The sequence below is a fragment of the Bacillus rossius genome, chromosome 17 (assembly GCF_032445375.1).
Source record: "Bacillus rossius redtenbacheri isolate Brsri chromosome 17, Brsri_v3, whole genome shotgun sequence".
Lineage (NCBI taxonomy): Eukaryota > Metazoa > Arthropoda > Insecta > Phasmatodea > Bacillidae > Bacillus > Bacillus rossius.
Window position 1 is genome coordinate 32,867,300 of NC_086344.1, and position 21,107 is coordinate 32,888,406.

The window sequence follows — 21,107 nt, forward strand, 5'->3', positions numbered from 1 at the left end:
TGTAGGGTTTTCTTACAAGGTGATTTGCAACGAAGGAGCTAATGACTTACAGTTTGAGTAACTAATTAGTTTACATCGTGTTGAGGTTATGACCGTGCATCGCACGCAGGTCTGGCGCTGCGCTATGTCGCACTCGTGTGAAGCGCGCGCTGGCAGCACTGACATGCGGTGGTCTCCTCAGAGCTTGACGCGCAGTTCACATGAGCGCGGCGGACCGCGTTCCCGCTCAAGGTAATGTGTTCGAGCAACTGCTGTAAAGGCTTTCAACACCATTGAAACAACGTCAGTTATCTGCTCCTTCATTTAATATACCTATTTCATTTCCACGTGTGTGCAGATAAACGATTCGATAGTATATAGGTTTAATCATTAAAATATTTTCAGTGATTCCATTCAACACAAATATACTTATATATATATTGTTTTAATATTTGGTAAAAAAAAGTTTTAACAAGAAAGTTTCTGAAATAAAATCTTATTTTATAATCAGTCCATAAAATTTGCAAGGAATTTAATTTTTTTATTACGTATGTCAAAAAGTTATAAATATTATTTTTTTAGTAATATATTTTGGACGAGAAGACTGAATTGAAGGGTTAAAGAAAATATTAAGATAATTTTGGTCGCATTGTAATTTAATTTCCGCTATATTCGAGAACAGGGTATTCATACTAATGAATCTTAAACAACACACACACTTACGTACTAATTAGACAAATTAATTATTCGGTCATTTAGTGCGCCAGCGACAAAGTCGGCGAAGAACTAGCCACCAAATGATTTTTAAATTATCTCATGCATATTTATACAGTTGGTACGGTGTCTGAATTGCCAGGCAATTAAGCTTTTGCGTGGTAGGGAAAATAAAAATACTGAAATATTTCTTCGAAGAAAACGGGGTGTTTGTTTGGTAACAATTTGCATTTTATTTGCTAACATTAAGCACGCTCTTATAAATAACAGTAGTTAAATGTTACGTACGGATTTTTTTTTAAAGGTGAATTCATCTCAAACAGTCCAACAATTCCTAGTTTTGACTTTTTAAGCTTTACGTCTTATTTTGGCAAGAGATGCCAATAGAGACGGATAAGCTCCACAACACAGTTAAAGTAAACGGGAAGAAAGCGGCCATGACCCATAGGAAAGAAAATTCTCGCTAAGTTGTATCAGCTTTCACTTGTAGAGCATCACATTAAGTTGTTGTAATGCCGCAAATATTTTCAACAGATTTTTACTAACTATGATTTAATTTCTGTAAACAGTCGCGTAATGGATATCAATTACAAAAAAAAACACTTGCGCGACTTTTTTACATCCGTTATAAAACACTACCTGTTATAAATACTTGTTACAGAATAACAAAAGCAAGAGAGATTTAGTGTTAAATTTTCAGAAGTAGATCTTAGCTAATAGAAATTGTGAGAAATTGAAAAAAAAAATTCAAAATGGCATACAATATTATAATTCGCTCTCATTAATCTTCATCAGACGTGGTTGGACACCATTTCCGAATATATATATATTGTTATGTAACATGGTGATAGAGTCGAAGAAAGTGTCATGTTATAAAATACCTGACTCCTTGCCGTGATGGCCGTACAGGGTTTTCAGGAAGGCGAGTCGCGAAAGTTTTTGCTTTAAGAGCAACTTATCAGTTGGAACTGAACAGTTGGAACCGCCATGTGTGCGTGTGTTGTGTGTGTGTGAGAGAGAGAGAGATAGAGAGAGAAAGAGAGAGAAAGTAGCTAGGACGGTGGACTGATCAGTTGGAACTGTTAAGGCCCCCCACACACGTCAGTCCAAACCATATGTTCGGACTGTTCAGTCGGAACTTACAGTTTGGACTAAACTGAAGCTTTCCCCACACACGATCAGTCTTGTGGTTAGGTATTCTTTTTAATGTTGTTGTGGTAATCTTTAATTTTGATGTTCCACAAACATTCATGTTCATGCCATAACTCTATAAAATTAGCAAGAAAATATTTCGACCAGGTAGCCATTTCAGAGGCTAAATATATTTCACAATAAACACAAACTATATCTCTCCCTTTTCTATGACACAAACCTAGAACTAAAGCAAACAAAGATTATATAAACAAAGACGTCTGCTACGAAGCTCAGCTGTTGATTAAATGGACTGACGGAATGTTCTGACTGTGGGCTTTTGAGCACACAGTCCGATTTGATGGAAAGTTATCAGTCCGTCAGTCCATCAGTTCAAACTGTTCAGTCCAACGTCCTTGCACACACACGGCAGTTCTGGCTGTTCAGTTCCGACTGTAAAGTCTGAACTGTCAGTTTGGACTGATCGTGTGTGGCGCCCTTTAAGCTCGCGGCCCACTACGGCGCGCAGCCCTGGAAAGAATTCCGGCTCAACAGTTTGCATGTATTCAAACCAGGATGCGCCCACTATGGCGCGCCGCGCCGCGGGATTTTTCCGGCGCCGGAACTCTCGGGAGAATTCGGAGCGGAATATTTCTGCGCGGCGCGGCGGCTTGCTGCAGTGTGCGGCGGCAGACGGAGGAAAAATTTGGGCTGACACCACCTTCGGGTGCCTTCGGTGCCACTCGGTCATGATCGGTATCTTTGTTGAGTCTGTTTTATGAGACAGCCATGGCTGGCCAGTAAACCCCAATAAGCACACGATGCACGCGCCCTTGTCCTGCATGGTTAAAAACCCGCATGGTAGAGTGTATAGGCTTCAGCCTGAGACACACTTAGGTCCTCCCCTAACCTGGACCCTCCCCTACACACTTAGAATTAACTTAGGCTAGGAAAAAAAAAGTTTTATGAGATCTGCGCAAGTGGCCGTACGTATCTGTGGTAAAAAAGATTAGTTCAGGTAAAGTTTGAGAATTCATTACTTTATTTAATATCTTTAATGGAAAAAAACCTTCCGCTGATATTTAAGTAAATCGGGAAACAGGTGATGGAATTTCCCCGTATGTTTCTCACTTCTCGTTAATCAGGGTGAATCCACATCTGCCTTTGTCTCTTCTGCTCCTCTTCCGATTCCAGTAAACGATATAAAAACAAATCTTCCTCCTCAGAGCTGATCATGACGTTAAAATTAACAAACCTCACATGCAAACAAATAACAAAACTGAACTAAAACAAAACCAGTCACGCGATAAAAAGGGGGGGGGGGGGGGGGTGTCTGTCTGTAAAGTCGGTTTACGGACGATAATTTTACGTGTGATAATGTCATAAGAAAGCATTGATGAAAAATTGCATACTTTTTAATTTTCAAATATTATTTACAGTTTTTTGCAAATTTAATTTAAATAACTAGTTTAAATATAATCACGAACAATTAGTTAAAAAGCCCGCTTTAACCTGTTTGATATCATAGAAGGTTTTCTCGCACGGTGGTTGGCCGGTTCTTGCACGCTCGGCTCAGGCGGAACGTGACAATTTTTCGTGCGTGCAGCCGGCGTTAATCGATTTATAAGACGTTATCACGTCAAAAAAAATGTGGTGTGGCTGTGTCATGGACACGGCCGTGTGTTGTACGTGAATACGTATACGTAACAGGTAATATTTTCTATAGGCTACAAAATATAAAATACACTATTTTATGCATGTTATATGTAATAATGTTTGAACACTAAGAAGTCGCTGTGCACCAGGTCAACACTGAAGGAACTGGGCGGTCGGAATCATGAAACGGCGTCTGTAGTGTGCGGACCCCCCACGAAACGGAGCATTCGGAAACTTCCGCAAGGCTGCGCTGTAGTGGGCGATGAGCTTTAGGACTGTCGAACGGATGGCTTCCCATACAATCGGACCGCGTGTGGACTCGAGAGCCCTCAGTCCGAACTTCCGTGTGTGTGTGTGTGTGTGTGTGTGTGTGTGTGTGTGTGTGGGAACAGCTTCTCGCCAGTCCGAACTGTGTAGGTATCCATCAGCTGATTGTCGTGTACTCCTTTGGTTGCTTTGCTATTTCCCCCTTCCCCACCCCCCAATTTTTTTTTCTAACCAAAACTGCAACTGCAGTTGCAACAACCAAAATTTCTTTCTTTTTTTTTAGTTTTTCCACGATGAAAGGATGCAGCCGACAAGCAACGGCAACCACAAGAGTGATCGTGCGTGGGAGGGAGGAGGCTCCCAGTTCAGTTCCGAAGTGTCAGTTCGGAATGAGCAGTCCAAAACTGGGAGCAGGACTGATAATTGTGTGCGTGCGGGGGAGACCTTTTTCCAGGCGTTTTGTCACACTGTGCGGTAGGATCGGAGCCAGTTTTCTACCTGGTGATTTCTTCCTGATCAGTTAGTTGCTCACGTGTCAGTTTTTGGATGAATTTGTTTTGACGTGAATACGTCTTCAAAATTGCTTCCACAGTGGGAGGCAATCCGAAAAAAAAGGAATGATAACAAAAATCGGGGGATACATACAGTCTGGTGTTGCAGCTACATATCATCTCCATCACAACATTTAATTACACCAATGGATAGCTAAAGGATCAAGGAATATGGTGTTACAATAATATATATATATATATAATGTCGACCTGTACGCGACTTCTTAGTGTTCAAACATTATTACATATAACAAGCATAAAATAGTGTATTTTATATTTTGTATAGAAAATATTACCTGTTACGTACACGTATTCACGTACAACACACGGCCGTGTCCATGACACAGTCACACACCGTTTTTTTTTTTGACGTGATAACGTCTTATAAATCGATTAACGCCGGCTGCACGCACGAAAAATTGTCACGTTCCGCCTGAGCCGAGCGTGCAAGAACCGGCCAACCACCGTGCGAGAAAACCTTCTATGATATCAAACAGGTTAAAGCGGGCTTTTTAACTAATTGTTCGTGATTATATTTAAACTAGTTATTTAAATTAAATTTGCAAAAAACTGTAAATAATATTTGAAAATTAAAAAGTATGCAATTTTTTATCAATGCTTTCTTATGACATTATCACACGTAAAATTATCGTCCGTAAACCGACTTTACAGACACATACCCCCCCCCCCCCCTTTTTTTTTTACGTGACGTCTAATAAATCGATGAACGCCGGCTGCACGCACGAAAAAGTGTCCCTTTACGCACATTGTTCCGTTACGCTCATTGTACGCTTGCGCCGCATCTATCTCTCATCCACTCGACTGTTTATAAAGAGAAATGAAAAGTTAATGTGGTTTTCATTGCTTATTACAACAACAATTTCGGCAGTAAAGTTTAATTATTCTTGCATTTTAAAAATCTGATTACTAGTACTATTTCAAGTATTTATTCTTTTGTTATTAAAATAAAATTGATTCAATTTTATTCATAAAAGTATGCAATCATTTCATCAATGTTTTGTTATGACGTTGTCGCGTTAAACTATCGTCCGTAAACCGACTTTACAGACAACCAATTTTTCTTAAGGTAAATTCTCGAGATAACCTCCGCTTGTGCACGCCAGGAAAAATCCGGTCGAATGGATATAAGTACGACGCCGCGGAAAATTCCCGCGGCCGACGCGAAGAAGTGGCGAAAGGCCTAACTAACGAAGCCAATCTCGTCACACGGCGCCGTGTGCTGCCCTGTCTGGACGTGACGTCTCGATACGTCAGCCAGCCTGCCCGGGAGAGATCCGACGATACGTCCTACTGTCTCTTCTTCATCTCCCCCCTTGGGAGACACTTCTGCGGCTCTAACCTTCACAACGTCCCTTCAGACTTGGCTCTCGTGCGGTTCTCTCTTCGATTTCTATCTCCCGACACTTCGGGGATGTTATTTCCAGCGGCGCTTCCCCCCCTCCCTTCCCACCTCTTCCACATGACGCAGGTCCGGATGAAGTGGACAAATTGTGGTTTCTGGGAATGAAGAGCGGAAGGGAGGGAAGATAGAGATAGATAGAGAGAGAGAGAAAGGTGGTCAACCTTCCTGTTAAAGTAGGGTAATTTATTGAGCGTCGGGTCTTCTCTTGCCGTGCAAGTTTGCCAGACATTCCCCCTCCCTTCCCCCCAGACCTTTTTCCACCCCCCCCCCTACTACCACATTTCATTCGTGTTCTGCCCGCGATGCTAACCGTCGTAAACAACTTCATCCAGGGCTAATGATGTTGCATATATTGCTCCGAAATAACGACGCATTCTCTGACACACCACCTATACAGTGTCCCATCCTTCGTTTTCAGCGTTGTGTTTAAATCAGCATTTACACACTCTCTCCCCAGTACACGATATCTGCTATTAGCAGTCATTGTTTCAGCGTGCTCCATGGGCCAGAGAGCACATTAGTTTTAGTCATAGCTTTAAATTGTAATGAAAATTGTTCAAAATGTATCTAAAAAAAATTTTTAAACGTATAATTCGGAATGAGAAATTTGGAAATTCATTTTTCTTGTATTTCATCAAAAGTATATCATCCCGCCTCGCTGACATAGATACACCATCGGTTATGCGTACGCCTTAAAATTAGTCTATAGTTTTGTATATTCATATAATTTATTATTATAAACCTACTGGAAATATTCTTGTCGGTGCTGGCTTAGAATATATATATACATATATATTATATATATATGTATATGCATGTATGTATATATATGTATGTATGTATATGTATGTATATATGTATGTATTTATGTATGTATATATATGTGTGTATATATATATATGTGTGTGTGTAGGTGTGTGTGTGAGTATGTGAGTATTTCAGTACTCGTCAGTGATGAGTAAATTCTAACCTTGCTAACGAGCAAATTAATGTGTTCTCATGTTGAAAATACACTTATTATACGAAACTAGGATACGAAATTTAAGGTAGAATTCTTTAAAATAATGTCAAAACAGATAAATATGAAGATTTTGTTTTTAAACTACATTTATGGACGCGAGTCACACCGTTACAGAATTCGCTGCCGGATAAGCTACGTTGACTATCGAATCATTCCACTAGCAGACTGATATTTTAAAACTTTATAATGAAAGTGACTGAGACTTGACAAAATTCTAAAACCCGTCCTTGGACCTGATTCTTCGACAAGGAAATTGATGAAAAATACCGCCCGTCTTGTTAATTTTCATTAAACAGTTAATGCTATGAAATTACCCTTTGGCTTTGTGAACTTTGGTTCGCGTCATTCGCCACTGATGGCAGCACCGTCGTTACACATTTCCGTTCCACTCACGGAATTACTCCCACCGAATGCCGTATACCGAGAGCTAAGATGTTACACATCAAAAAAAATGTTTCCATTTACTTTAAGTTGTATCCTTGGGCGCAGTATACCGTGTCTCAAGTATGACAGGTTTCAATATAAGCCCCAATTGGCCTGCGTATACTTCTTCCTCTGTTCTGTCAACAACATCACGTGGCTGTCAGCGTTCGTAAACAAACGTCACGGTAGGGCACATTACACGGAATATAAATTGGCTGAAGCTTTTGTTTTATACGGGGTTGGAATACATAAATTTTTGTTCTGCACGGGAAACAAATGTGTCACAAGAGCTACACTGCGTTGTCTGTCACATGCAGTTAAACAATAAAAAAAAATTTCCGATAAGTTCTACAGTGAAAGACTAACTCAAACGCTGAATGTAAATCCAGTTTTTTTTTTCCACGTAGGGTTGACTGCACACTTTATGTACCTGTCCGGGTCGCCCTTATAGCTCCTTTGGCCAAGTGTGTCTGACGCAAATAATAGCTGTAGGTACGGAAATTGGAAGCTTTTTGGAGTTTTATAATACGTACTTACGTATGGAAAATGTAATACCTGTAGGCATTTTAAGTAACGTCACTTAAATTAAACTGTAAAAAAAAATGTTGCTACACATTTGTGCATAAGTAGAGCACTCACATTTGACCTTTTCGAACTTATTAAAGGAAGAAAGTTGGAGAGTGAAGATAAAGAACCTAAAAGACACCACATTGATTTGAACAGCTTTTATATTAAAAATAATAGAGATATTATTACTTTAATTATTTAAATATTTTCATTCATGAAGTCTATTGACAGTACTTTTTAACATAGTCGTTCATAAAAATTAGATTTATAGTAAGCAGCAAAAAATTTTCCTAAAAGAAGACTTTCAACATTAACGTTAGGCATTCCACTAACGTTTATATACGATGATTTAACGCAGAAAAATTAGGATGATTATTAAACGATAGCAAATCGTTACGGCAACAAAAATTTTGAAACCAAGATGGCGTTGTTCCCGCTCACCCAATGAAGGACTAAATAGTTTACGTGAATGGAACTAATAGGCAAATCGTCTTTGATATTAGCGGTTAAATTACGTGAACATCATTCCTTTCAGAGACTTTCTTTATCTCTATTATACCACGTTCTTATTAACTCGCTTTCTTGTCTGTCTGATTGTTAGTCTGATCGGTTGCAATCTTTTTTAATCTAATCTCCCGATTATTTAGAGGCTTCAATTTTAAAAATGCTCAGAACTGGATGACAATGTCCACTGAAGACTAAAAATTAGAAAAAAAATTAATAAATTAAGTTTTAATGCACCACGTTTATAAAACACTAAAATATATATAATAATTTCTCGTAATCCCATGCACATTTATTGCCACATGCATATACATAACCCCATACAGATTGTCCTGAAAATTTACGATTGTAAATTTTTAATATCTATTAAAATTCTTGTAAGATTTAAAACGAAATACGTGGAACGCATGCAATTGACAATACACAATAGTAACGAGTGTAGGCAGTAGATGTTGTTTAGAAAACTCACCTAACAGTTCATATAATTTGCAGTGCAATGCATTTTTTAGTGACAGATGAACTGTTCATGCATCAATTATTGCATGCGCCGTACCTTTTTTTAATCTTAAAACTTACAGGTATTTTCAAAAGTTATTAAAAACAAACAATCGTTAATTTTCAGGACTATCTGTTTAGGGTTAGAAGTCTGTATGGGATTATAAATCTATATTGGGCTAGGATAAATTATTTTATACTTTTTAGTCAGTTTTGAAAACATTGTATATTAAAAAAAAAATATATTTAAATAATTTTAACGTAGAGTTCAAATTTTTAAAGATTAAATTTTATTTTGAAAATTTTGGACCTAGGATAATAGCATTGTCGACGGGACTACCTCTGTTGTAAATGTAACTTTTTGTTGTTCCGTTGAGAAATGGAAGAAGCTCTGTGTGAAGCAGGCATGTTTCTTCAGGGGCTGACCCATGTGGGGCGCTTGTGAACCCAATATGCTATATCGCCACTCGAGAAAATTGAAGGCCCCGGAGCGAGCATATGTGTCTCCGTGACGTTGGTGTCTTGCTCGGAGGTAAAGGTTGCGTGAGATATAAGTTCATAAATACAGATCCCACCGAAAGTTCAAAAAAGTCAGTATATTAAACTGATATTTTTTTATACACCTCTAGTAGCAATATTATAAATGTTCATTAATATGTAAATGTTTGAAATAACACTGAATATCTTAATATGTAATCATTCCAATTTTAAGTCATTGTTAAGAATATATTTTTTTTAAAAGATTTTTGAAATTAAGGACCTTGTATAACTGAACAAATCTGCATCTAGTAAAACAAACACCTCTCCAGATAATACGCTGATTAGTTTTTTTGAATAGTTTTTAGTAAGAAAAAGTCGTGGAAATGAATAACAGACCAGTGGAAAAATATATTAGTTTTTATTTTTCTGTGTAAAAAAAATGGCTAGCTACTTGTCAAAAGGCCATTACATAATTGTTTGTAAAAGATTTATTACGGTTAAGAAGCAGTATCTACCAAAAATTTAAAACTAAATTGGATATTATTAATTTGAATTTTTTTTAGAGGCCTCAATTTTGATATTCCTGCGGGACTTACGAAGAAAAAGGGGAACTGACCAGAAAACGCTATACAACACCGTGTGCGTACAGACGAGTCAGGAATTTCACCAACCAACATCACCGGCGGGTTAATCACGAAGAAATTGAAGTGAAAACACGTGTACTGCTTCTTGTTTACAGTCGCCGTTTCCCGAAGCGGCTGTACGACTTAGTTGTTGAAGCTGAAGAAAGCAACTGGTTTATAACAAATAATACATACAGGAAGTTAAGATAGAACAGTGGTCTATATATATATATTTGTATGTTGGTATGTATGACGTCGTTAAACTCCGACACCGTTTGACCGATCGCCATGAAAGTTGGCACATCGAATGTTACATACGCCTACTAATATCATTGATTAGGATATATAATTTTTTTTATAAGAAGCCACAACCACCTTAGAGGTAGAATTAAAAAAAACTTAAAAATATTTACGTATTTTGTTTTGTTCATGCTAAATTTCTTGTCTTCTCTTGTAGTCGATTCTTAATAAAAAAAATTGTATAAAACAAAAATATAATTAAGAGAATTTATCAATTTTGTGAGTTCATATTACACGACATAAGTTTTAACGTCAACTTGAACTTCAGGAAGGGGCAAGAAACTGTTATTTTACTTGTCCGTATTATTTCATGCCCATGGCAAAAATTAGTTCTTTATTTTTTTTTCTTCTCGGCAAACTTTCGAGCGAGAGTAGTCGAATATTAAGAAAACAGTTTCTCCAATTTCTCTGACAGCAGTAACTCGCATTTTCTTTGTATCTACATGAAATTCCAAGACTATGAACGAATCGAGATGAAATGAAAATATCTTTATTCACAAATTCTATTTAAAGTCTTAAAAATAAAGGCTACTTAGAAAACAAAATCACGTATATTTAAAAAAAAATATGGTATTCATAAGTAAAGCTCTACTGTTAAAACGAGAAAAAAATATTTATATAATTAATTATTAAAATTTAAAAAAAAGCACCTCGACGAGTGTGGAGCGGGGCGATAGTTGAGGACATGCGTTGTTATTGGGCCGTTTGATGTAAGCTTTTGGACATACGCGATTGCTAAACACTTTTTCTGTAGAAGAAAACTAAAAAAATACTAAAAAAAAGACAAAAAAACACAAATTAAGCAAAAAATTGCTGTTGTCACCAGGATATAAACACGACATAATATTCCATAACAGGAATATGGTCAACAAACAAAGAAAAACAAAGAAAAAAGGACTAACAGAACGAGAAAAAAAACCACAAATGATGACAGCACAAAAATATTGAACCAAAAAAAACAGCAATTTTTTGCTTAATTTTTTTTAGTATCTTTTAGTTTTTTTCTATAGAAAAAGTGCTTAGCAATTTCCAAAAGCTTACATCAAGTCTGTTTTATATAGTTTTTTTTTTGCATTGTGGCAGCGCAGTGAGTTGTAGAGCCGCACATTCCTGTGAAAAGAGCCGCATGCGTATCGCGAGACTCAAGACTGCCGACCCCTGGTCTAGGTGATCGCGACTAAAATGGTACACTCGTTAGGTTGGGTGATAATGTTTGAACTCTCGCAAAATGGTTTGTTATATATTTTTTTTTCCGAGCCCGAAGTGGTGGAGCTAGCGGCTAGCTTCGGAAGTGTTCGGGACAGATCGGGGTATAATCACAGACTGCGGTAGTTCCGTGGGTGGCCTAGCGAGGGCTGTATCTGTGGGGGGGTTCACTTCGAGCCTTGGCCGAGGACGGACGCGTCAAGCGGAGCTGCGAGATTCCAGGAACAGCCTGTTTGCTCGCACACAGGCCAGGTGGTATTCCCAGGTTTTTTCTAAGAAGTGTAAACGTGCAAAACAACCCGGGTTGTAGCTAACCCTACAGCCTAGCCACAACCCGGCTTAATACCGGGTGCGTGGTCAGTGGGTGTTAGTGCGTTGTAGGGTGTAACTAGCGACATGACTGACCAGTTAAGTGACGAGCAGGTGATGCAGGAGTGCATCGATGTGCCCCTGCCCAGCGACGACGAACAAGAAATGTCTAGCGACGACGGCTTTACAACAGTCGTCTCAAAAAAACAAAAAACGGGAGGAAAGGACGAAAGACTGCGCCCCCCACTGACGAACCCCGCGATCGCCAGGCAGCAGGCCGAGCGACTTCGCAAGCAGCCCGTCAGAAGGGCAAACAACTCGGCCAATCAAACGGCCGCCAACACGCCCGCAGGTTCGAGCCCTGCCCCGCCAAACCCTGCCCCTCAGGCAAAGAAAATGCAGGTGAAACCCCTGTATGTATTTGTTGATTCTGGCCACAGCTACCCGGCCATTAAAACAGTGCTGGATGCAGCACTGCAGGAGCGCTGGTCGTGCGTCAGTCGCGGCCATGACCAGCTCATGATTCACACTGCCACTGTGGAGGAGTACCACAGGGCAGTGCGTGCACTGGAGCAGGCCGGAGTGCAACACTCTGTGCTGCTGCAACGGGACGAGATCCCGAACAAGTTTGTGTTTTGTCGAGTGCATAGCAGCACCGACAAACAATTCATTCAGGCCGAGTTCGCCGCAATGGGTCTTCCAGTGCAGAACTTTTGGTTTCTGTACAACAGGCAGACAAGGCAGCCTATAAATAAGTTAGTCGTAGAGCTCCCGAAGGCCGTAAATCCAGAAAGGATTTACGACCTGAAGTCATTCGGAGGCCTCAGCATTCGTGTTGAGGACTATCGACACCCCAAAGGCCCCCTCCAATGTGGCAACTGTCAGAGGTTTGGCCACCCCGCAAAAGGCTGCAGAGCCTCCCCTGTGTGCCGATGGTGCAGCCAAGGGCACAAAACCGAGGTTTGCCCCCAGGGAGGTGACAGGACGAAGGCAAAGTGCGCGCGATGTGAAGGCCCGCATTGCGCCAATCACAGAGGCTGCATGGCCTACAAGAGGGAGAACTGGCGTCACCTCCCGCAACAGGAGCGGAAAGACAGAGAGCTTCAGTCCAAACGCGCATTGCGCGAAAACAAGCGAGCAACAGCCGCGGCTCAAGTCCGCCCGCCCCCACAACAAGCCGGCCCCTCAGGCTACTGCCCCCAGCCTCCAAGGCAGCCGTGGCGAGCCCCGAGCTACCCCGCCCCCCCGCAATGGCAGAGCCCTAACCAATATTCAGTGCTGAGCGATAGGCATGAACTGGAGTATCCTGTCTTGGCAAACCCACCCAGACCTAGAGGCCAGCCCCTGCCCCAGAGGCCCCCGAAGAAACACCATTCGGGGCACAAAAACGGTAAAGGCCGGGCGCAAGGTCAGGTGATGGATCAGCCAGGAACTAAGGCGCCACCCAACTCCACCACTCCCCCCAGTGATTCCAAGAAAGTCGCGCCTGGGCAACAACAAGCCAGCTCGTTGCAGACTGACTCACCAACAGTAATGCAAACTGCTTCACCGCAGCTAAATCCCGCGGAGAAGCCAGCGATGGACGCGAGCGACTTTCTGAAGCTCGTAGGCCAATCGGATGCCATTACACAGGACCCTAACCTGGCACACGTCCTGGAACCAATGTGCATTTTAATGGCTATTTGGTGTAATCCGTCCAAGTCAATAGAGGACAAAATAAAAGCCACCACGGGCTTCGTGACAGCATTAGCGGCCAGCTTTAATGCTGCACACCCTTAATTTAGGTTCTGCCATTAATACTACCCCCGTAGACAGTAGATTAAGCACCATCCTTTACTGGAATGCGCGAGGAATTAGAAATAAAATAATCGAATTTACCGATCATTTAATTAAACATAATATTAGAATCGCGGCGATAAACGAAACACACTTAATTCCAACAGATCGTCTAACTATCTTAAATTACACTATTTATAGGCGCGACCGCGATACCAGAAGTGGAGGGGTTGCCCTATTAATCCACAGAAGTATACAACATAGTGAATTTCATTTACCTGAATTTAATAAATTAGAAGCTGTGGCAATTACTTTTAAAGTCAATAAACAACAAATTGTGCTTATTTCGATGTATGCACCACCGGGCAGGTCACTAACTGAAAACGAGCTGGACATCTTATATGGCTCAGCTCCCACATTCCTAGCAGTCGGCGATATTAATGCCAAACATAAAGACTGGAACTGTCGGAGCAATACAGCCAATGGCCTACTGCTGCAAAGACACGAGTCTAACAAAAATTATCAAGTACATGCTCCCTCAGAGCCCACTCACGATAGCGGAGTACTAAGGCACAACCCCGATATTTTAGATATTGCATTAAATAAGAGAGTTCAAACGGGATTCGAACTCAGAGTCTTTCACGAAATGTCGTCTGACCACTTTCCAGTACATCTACTATTCGATGACGTGGACACTGACATCAGTCCTCCGAGAAAAATTAAAGACTACAAGAAAGCCGACTGGAGAGGCTTTCAGACGTATTTAGTCGATAATTTGCCTTGAGCCGATGCTGCCAACTTCAAAACAAAAGATAACATCGAATCAGCAGTCACTGAACTTACAGTTAAAATTCAAACTGCAATTAACTCGTGCATCCCAGAAAAGGTGGTTAGATTTAAGCAAGATGAATTGCCGGTGTATATTAGGGATTTAATTTCTCAGAAAAATAGATTAAGGCGCGAATATACTCGACGTAGGAAGCGCGACATTAAAGCGAGAATTAATGAATTACAGAAAATAATTTCCGATGAAATAACTCTATGGAGGAGCAGCCAATGGGAGACGAAAGTCTCTCAGCTACAGGTGCAAGATGGTAGCACCTGGAGTATGACAAAGCGATTCCTTCATAAGATAGATAAAATACCTCCGCTACAAACACGCACTGGGTTCGCTTTTACACCGACAGACAAAGCACAAGCCTTCGCGAATACCCTTGAATTAGCCTTTCAACCTAATATCGAACCCTGTGACCCGCAATTTAATGCCAGAATATACAGAGACCTTACAATTAAACTTAATCAGCCTTTAACCTCACAACCTTACTTAACTCAATCTCAGGAAGTTAAACAGGCTATCAGGCGTATGAAACCACGTAAGGCACCGGGAAACGATGGCATTCAGGCAGTAGTCCTTAAGAAACTGCCCGATGAAATTTTGGAATACCTAGCTCAATTAATAAATGGAATACTTAAACTACAGTATTTTCCATCGCAGTGGAAAGAAGCGAATGTGATAGTTTTTCATAAATCCGGAAAAGATAAGACACTGCCCCAAAATTATAGGCCCATTAGTCTGCTGAGTACATTGTCAAAAGTAGCTGAATGCATAATTCTACAGCGACTAAATACTCACATTAAAGAAAATGACGTACTGCCGGACGAACAATTTGGTTTTCGCAGCGCGCATTCAACAACGCATCAACTGGTCCGTATGACAGAACAAATAATAACTGCGTTCAATCAGAATAGCTATAATCTCGCAGCGTTTTTGGACATAGAAAAAGCCTTTGATAGAGTACTTCATGAAGGCTTAATTTATAAATTATATAAAACTGGCTTCCCCGATTGTTATATTAAATTACTGGCCTCATATTTAGAAAATAGATCGTTTAGAGTCACGACAGAAGGAGCACAGTCCGATTTAAAAATAATTAAAGCAGGAGTCCCACAAGGCAGCATTTTGGGGCCGGTTTTATTCAATATTTATATCCACGATATGCCTAAGCCCGCACACCGATCAGTTCAGTTTGGCTGCTACGCGGACGATACGGTATTGTTTAGCAGATCTAGTATTCTAGAACTCGCAGCAGACAGATTACAAACCGCGTTAAATTCAATAGAACAGTGGTGCACAAAATGGCGAATTAAGGTAAACCCTACTAAATCAGAATCTATAGTTTTTACGCGTAAACATCTCCCGCCACTTGAAGATAGACCACGACTAACACTTTTCAATGAGCAAATTCCTCACAAAAATGTGGTTAAATATTTAGGCGTACACATGGATAGGAAACTACTATGGCGCGATCACATAGAGGCGAAAAGAAAAACAGCTTTCACTAGGCTCATGACCCTCTACCCCGTCATGAGCAGACGTTTAGGTAGCTCTGTTAAAAACGGAATAATAATTTATAACGCACTAATAAAACCAATAATCACGTATGCAGCGCCGGTGTGGGCAACAGCAGCGGAATCTCACTTAATCAAGCTACAGAGAATTCAGAATAAGAGTATTCGTATTGCGACAGATGCGCCTGTGTATTGCCCCGTAAGGGCTATGCACAGAGAGCTCAAACTCGAACTTTTAAAACATTATTATTTCCGAACTGCGCAAAAATTCTATGATAAATGTGCCATAAGCAGAAACCCATATATTTCATCACTGGGCGAACAAGATCCAGAGTTGCATGGAAAATATAAAATGCCAAATTCAATCTTGGCTCACAGACCTCCGTAGTGTGCTGTGGCTGGCTGAGCGATCGGCAATCAGTCTCCCGCGAGTTGAAACTTAAATTATAGACATTAACGAATAATTTGCTTATTCAAAATGGTCCGAAGCACGCAGGTGTAGGTTCGGCTCCCGGGAGTTCACTGCCTGTTGTGTTAGGGCTGACTCCCTATGTACGATGGGCATGGCCCGCCTGGCAGGCTTCACCTCCAGTGCCGGTTGTGTTTCTGAAAGACATGGGATTTTGAATTACAAGCTTGCAACAATGCCAGAATGCGAATAGGTCTTGACTTAATTCACCCGTAACTTTATACACCGACAGTTCCTCTATATTTAACTAGTAGTATAGTAGTAGATATTAGAGATTTGTAAATTAGTAATTAGTCCTAGATACTAAGTAATAGTCATCAATATATATTTCTAAAATAATAATAAAAAATCTAAAAAAAAACTATTAAAAAAAAAATAAAAAAAAATATATTTTTAGTTCTTATTTTAGTTTTATCTTAAGCACTGCACGTCCATCCCTGAGTTGGGTGTTTGCATATTTCATAACGAAATGCCTAGTTTGTAAGTCATTTATCTTTTTTCTGTTTTAGTTTCTTAGTTTTTTAGGTGCTGACTGGCGGCGGAGTGAGTGGTCAGTGCAACCACTCACCACCAGGGGCGCTTGCGTCCCTGGTCACTAAATCCAGTCCTGGATAAAAAGCAAAGCGGACTACGAGTCCAAGTTCCCAACCCCCGCATGGTAGACTCTTTTCTACTCTGTCCAACACTTCATCCAGACCATCCTCTGTCTCCTGTAAACTCCTACACGTAATGCATGCCAATTTGCATCCCGCATGAATGTGCCCAGGGTTTTCCCTGTGTCTATGCAGGTTTTACCTGGGCCCAACCTATCTCTAGTTATAGTCTAGATTTAAGAGTGAAGGGAGTTAGTCATGGCGCCAATCGCTGCCATGGCTGGCCAATCCCCTCCTAGCACATGATGCATGCGACCCTCTCCTTGCATGGCTAATCCCAGCATGACTAGGCGTATAGGCTTCGGCCTGAGACGCACCTAGGTCCCTCCCTAACCCGGACCCCTCCAAAATACACTTAGTTTTAGTTAGGTTAGGAAAAAAAAATAAAAAATCGCTGTATCTGTGTCAGCAAGGCAGGATGATAAGCGCGACGCTCGCTGGTGCTTCTAGCGCGGTGTCTCCTCCGGACTGGCGCGCAGTCTTCTCGTCGTGCATCGAGCGGCGACTGTGACATCACACGGCGGAGAAATGAAGATGAAGGTGTCATGAAGGTTCCTTTGAGTGCTTTAAAAATTATCTCTACCGGGGGTTTCAGGTCAAACAAATTTAATTCTTCTAAAAAAAATGAGGAGTGGCTGTTTCATGGACACGGCCGTGTGTTGTACGTGAATACGTGTGCGTAACAGGTCATATTTTCTATACAAAATATAAAATACGCTTTTTTTTATTTTATTTTAACATCATTTATATTCACTGTTAACTATTTCACACTATTTATTCATAGATGCAGTCGATAGATTTTTGACGAGAGATGAAGATTGAAACTCAAACGAACATCGTAGCTTCTCCGAGTCAAAAGTTATACTAAATGGAAATCTCGAAACGCAGCAAAATGACCTCAAAAAGGCGGCGCTTCCCCCCTCCACCGCGCGCGATTCATCACAGTCCTTACTTAGCGTAACGAATTCGTTGATCCTTTAGCTATCCAGTGGTGCAATTAAATTTTGGATGGAAATGATAGATATGTAGCTGCAACACCAGACTGTGTCCCTCGATTATGTTTTTCGTTTTAATGAATTGCCTCCCACTATGGAAGCAATTTTAAAGACTTATTCACGTCAAAAATAAATTGGTTTTCTGTAAAGTCGGTTTACGGACGATAGTTTAACGTGACATCGTCATAACAAAACATTGATGAAATGATTGCATAGTTTTATGAATTAAATTTAATCATTTTTATTGAATTATCACAATTTTGTAAGGATGCAAAGAAGGAGTGAAATTAAATCTACAATTTAATTGATAAATTTACTTTTATTTGCACTCATTAATTCAAATATGTTTATTTCTTTAACGAAAAGATTATTTTAACTATAACTTTTATACATGTTTGCTATTTAACTTCTTCCAATCTGTGTTATTCTGTTAAGGGCAGGACGATGGTAGGAAAAGTAGGAAACGAATGGGAGTGTTTCAAGTTTAATGTGCCTCGAAAAAGTCAAATCGATGGTTGTTCCAATCGAGTGGAAGAGAGATAGATGCGGCGTAAGCGTACAATGAGCGTAACGGGACAATGAGTCATCCTTTTTCGTGCGTGCAGCCGGCGTTCATCGATTTATTAGACGTTGTCACGTCAAAAGCAGCTTTTTAAACAGACAACGCTCTGATATCTTGAGCAGACTTCAAATAACTTGGTCTCTACTGAGGTTCTGCACACCATTTGTGTGCCCGTGTAGGCAGAGGCTTAAACTCCTCTCTTGTTTTGAAGCGCTGGGGCATTTCCATCACGACTTGTGATGAACGATAAAATGGGGGGGAGGAAATATTTCAAGAGAGCGTGGGTGCCACAGAAGCCTTTGTGGCTTTCCACCCACCTCAGCGGAGAGTTCGCTGAAGAGAAACCACCCACGCCGAAAACTATCGAGACACGACACGCTCGCGCGATTTCTGTTGTGTTGTTGTGTGTCACGAACTGCTTGTCTCTCTCTCTCCACTGTGTCATCTGCGGGAAGCCTTCTTTTCACTGATGAGAGAGCCAAACACCCGATCGTGCATCTTCGGTTTTTTTTTTGTTCATTGTAAATAAATATGGCGGTGTTATTCATTAACATACATCTGCACATTGGTGCGGCCGTCGCCATATTTTTCGTTTGCCGTGTGTCCGTGTATGTTTATTTTGGACAAGTCATGATAACTAATGGTGAATTAGGTTAGGTTAACTACATTATAAATACTTTGAAACATTGTGGACGGTTGATTTGGTTAGGACAGCTACATTAAAGATACTGTGAAATCATGTAATTGGTTTCCTAGCCCTGGATTAGCTACATATTAAAAAAGTTATTTGCTAAGCAACCATGAAATGATTTTACAGTATTTTTAATGTAGCTATACTTACCTAATATAACCAACCATTCACGATGTTTTAAAGTATTTATAATGTAGCTAACCTATCCTAATCGACCGCAAAATTTAATGCCACACCGGTTTATACAATGAGATAGAACGGGAAAAAAAAAGCTAGCATGAACTTCGGGTGTGGCTCTCTCGTCTGTGAAATGAAGGCTTCCCGTCATCTGCGAGCTGTGTTTGTCTCTCTCTACATTTTATCATATGCATTGTCTGTGTTTGTCTCTCTCTCTTTACATTGTATCATCTGTGTACTGTGTTTGTTCCATGGGTCATTGATCTGTTTCAAGATCGAGCTCCGCAAAATTATTACATTCCTCTGCCAGTAACTGAAATTAGTTTGGACAGTTAAGTTGCTTTAACTTAGTAAATTGTTTTCATAAATATATACGATCCGTATTTTTTTTTCCAGTTGGTTGAAGATCTTCGGTGTGATACCTTATATGAATGGTAAATTACGCAATGATGGTTTATGTTAATTAAGTTACCTTACATATTAGTATCATTAGCAAAATATAATAATTTGTTAGTACACAATAATCTCATAGATGACTGCTTATTGGGGATCAGTATGCATATTAACTAATTCTAAAGTATACGCGTTATTTAAATTGTGGCTTTACCCACATTACTTTTTTTCAAACATTCAAATCCTTAAAATGGTTTATTTAAATGTTTGACTTAGTAACTAATATAACTTTTACGCGGTATAACGTATTTAAAAATTTTTGTTTTGTCTTTTGATGAAAAATGTTAGTTTAAAACCTCAGAGTTTTTTTCTATGCCATGATACATCTTAGTTTATAGTATGATTTCTTTGTTTTCAGCTGATACCGGTCATTCTGCATTGAGTTTTCTGAAGGTGAGTGTATATTTTTTTTTTGTTAAATGCAATCAGATTAATGATAAATTTAATTTAAATTTTATAATTATTATGAAGTAAATTTTGAATGATATTTTCTGCTAATTGTTTTATATAATATTAAATGTAAAGTTGATCACAATAGTCACAAAATTAAAAAATGATAAATTAGGTATCAATCTAATATCATTAACATTTATATAACATAAATTAAAAGTATAGTTTTGACGTTTCAGTTGCATAATTCAATATAAATTAAAATTGGATGAGAGATAATAAGTATATAATTAATAATTTTGCATGTCTCGTGCGCATACAAAATATGCTTAGGTTTTGTATAGAGCTATTTTAATGTAACATTTTTAATAACAGAGTCGTTAATTTTATTGGTGATAAATCAGAGTAAACGTCGTAAACATGCTATATGTGAATGAAAATAGAGTATTTGCAAGTTACTTGTATAAATTAACGAGGTATTTAATAAGTAACATCAAAAACTTGCCTCGTTAGGGTAACAAGCTAGTAATAAAGTTCTTTATGTTTCATAGAAACTTCCAGTCTTTCTAGAACTTTGCAACTTTCCCTTAAAGTATCATTTAAGAAAGTATGACTTCGAAATGAAATAAAATTTTCTTTACGGTTTTGTCGGCAAGCTTCTTTTTAAACGATCATTTAATACATTTAAAAAGTTTTCATAAATAATCGTCATCTCATTTTGAAATTTTAATTTTTCTAAGTAGTAAACTTATTTATTTTATATGTTAACTGTTTTCGATTAAAGCACTTAACCTTACTTCACATGATGTTTAGAAAAACGAAAAATTATTACTACCATTTTGTAATATTTCTTTTTTCGTAGTCGAAACTATATTATGGAACTAATTTAACAGAAATACATTTTTAAGGTGTACCTATATAGGCAATAAATGTGTTTTTTTTT

At 39.4% G+C, this 21,107-nt stretch overlaps 1 protein-coding gene across 10 annotated transcripts in view; it reads left to right on the forward strand.

Moving 5' to 3' along the window:
- LOC134540837 (allatostatins) overlaps positions 1–21,107 on the forward strand; it is a 510,609-nt gene that overhangs the window by 395,399 nt on the left and 94,103 nt on the right. For 5 of the 10 annotated variants that reach the window (XM_063383813.1, XM_063383816.1, XM_063383814.1 and 2 more), the window contains exon 2: positions 20,133–20,167. The exons of 3 other annotated variants lie outside the window; for them this stretch is intronic. The gene's annotated coding sequence lies outside the window, so the exon portion shown is untranslated. Of the gene's footprint in view, positions 1–19,717; positions 19,756–20,132; positions 20,168–21,107 lie in introns of all 10 variants that reach the window. 2 more of the 10 variants (XM_063383809.1, XM_063383815.1) reach the window with 1 other exon arrangement.